The sequence below is a fragment of the Vidua macroura genome, chromosome 11 (assembly GCF_024509145.1).
Source record: "Vidua macroura isolate BioBank_ID:100142 chromosome 11, ASM2450914v1, whole genome shotgun sequence".
NCBI classification, from domain to species: domain Eukaryota; kingdom Metazoa; phylum Chordata; class Aves; order Passeriformes; family Viduidae; genus Vidua; species Vidua macroura.
The window spans coordinates 2,992,385-2,994,291 of record NC_071581.1 but is presented as its reverse complement, the minus strand read 5'-3'; the positions used below and the strand labels follow the sequence as shown (position 1 = coordinate 2,994,291).

Here is a 1,907-nt window from a genome sequence, read left to right as displayed (position 1 = left end):
CATTAAGATGTCCTTGTGTCTGTGAAGGAACGAGCTACAGGGAGCCACCTGAGGCTTCAGGACCTCGGGAGCTCTAGAGGAAGCAACAGAGACTCTGGCAGATGGACAAACCAAAATATGGGTTTTCTCCAGAAAAATGTGGACACCTCTAGGATATGATAATGGGAGAGGGGAAAGAGTTAAATTAATGAAACTTGCCTCATCATCACATGTCAGAAGAAAGAAAAAAACGGTGGAGAAAATGAGGATAGGGATCTAAATTTCAGGTTTTCACCTGCTAATTCCATTTACACAGACTAGATAACTCCTTTAAAACTGTAGGTTTGATAAGGTCTAACACAGGTGTTTTGTTGGGGCTTTTTTTTAGACTTCCATGGCATTAATAAGGTTTTTCCTAAGGAAATCATGCCAGAGACAGGATTTTTGACATTACATTATCAGTCCCCTTATAACATCTGAATTTTAGGCCAACTTCTAACCAAATTTGGTTGTTCTTAAAAGTGATATGAAAATAGTTGTGGAGAAGGAAGAAAGAACTTTAACTTTTTCTGAGGGAAAAACTGTATTCATTAGAGAATCCTCTGAGGACTTCAATTTGGAACATAAAATCTATGAGAAATAGTATTTTATTTTGCTGCTCAAAGAAGTATTTGTCTTAACATCTTAACAAGATCTTTAAAAAGTTACATTTGAAGAGAGCTCTCTCTCTCTCATTTTGAGGCTATTAATCCCTTGTGCTACAAATGTTTATGTGCAAGACTAGTCTTGGCAGATCATTAGGCTTTAAAGCTATTCCCCATTAAGCCCGTGCATAAATACTTGCAATATCAGGTCTTTGCTAAAACGAAATAAATGCTAGAAAGAGGTTTTTACTGTGGCTGGAATGAAATGTCCTCAGTGATGGTGCACCAAGCCCTCCAAGTTTGGGGGTTTTAATGAAAGGAAAAATGGTAACATTCAGTCTGCTCACCATACAGAGATCTGAAGGGATATCCTTTGTAAGGAGACTTGCTGACCCTCTGCTCCAGCATAATATAGCTGGGAAAAACAAACTCTGGGTAAATTAGATAAAGAAATTTGATTTTATGAATTATGGTGGTAGAAAAATGCCTGCAAAGTGCAATTCTGTTTACATAGTTTAAAAAAATTGATAAATGTTCTATGGCTATTTACACAAGGGAATGGAAGCTGAATCAAATGTTTTAAAAAACCCAAAAACAACACAGTTTCTCTTGATTATTTAGAAAATATGAAAAAATACCACATTGATGTCAGACTGGTACTGTTTTTCAAGATTTAAAATTAGCATTGAACAGTCTGTTCTGGGAGCCCATGGTTTTGGTACATTTTTTTTCCACCGCAGTCAGCCTGGATTGACTCGCGCTGCTCTCCATGCTTCGAGTACTGTGGCTGCTCAGTCAGGAATGCAAAACTACAACGAACAACAGGGAGGAGGAATTATTAGGATTGTTTACAAATTTCGATTTGCATGAGGGAGTGGAGATGTTGACAGTTATACTTTGAGAATCAAGCTACCGCAGCTGGATAAACATGTACTGGATATCTCAAGGCCTCGCTTTCTCCCACTCCCATGGCAGAGAATGAACCAAATGCAAGCCCAAGCTAATCTGAAAAATAATAGAACAGCTTTCAACAAAACCTATTTATCTATGAGGTCAAAAAGCCTCAGCCTAGTTACACTCCTAGAGAGGCTCTACTTGACAACATGGTCATACTATCTCAGGGGCTGGGAGCTGTAGTGTTACAGACCACCCAGAATTATTGCTCCCACAAGGCAATGATAATGGTGCTATGATTTCACTGCCTACAGACCTGATCTAACACTTAATAGCTTGGGTAGCCATGGGAAACCTGCTGCACTTCTGTGTTTCATGGATCACTTTTCC

General features: G+C 38.8%; 1 long non-coding RNA gene across 1 annotated transcript; it reads right to left on the bottom strand.

Moving 5' to 3' along the window:
- Positions 1-1,280: 1,280 nt before the first annotated feature.
- Positions 1,281-1,622, bottom strand: LOC128812581 (uncharacterized). The gene is made up of 2 exons (XR_008438774.1): positions 1,520-1,622; positions 1,281-1,432 (listed from the first exon to the last, which is right to left on the bottom strand). It is a non-coding gene; the product is annotated as an uncharacterized LOC128812581 (long non-coding RNA).
- Positions 1,623-1,907: the final 285 nt, after the last annotated feature.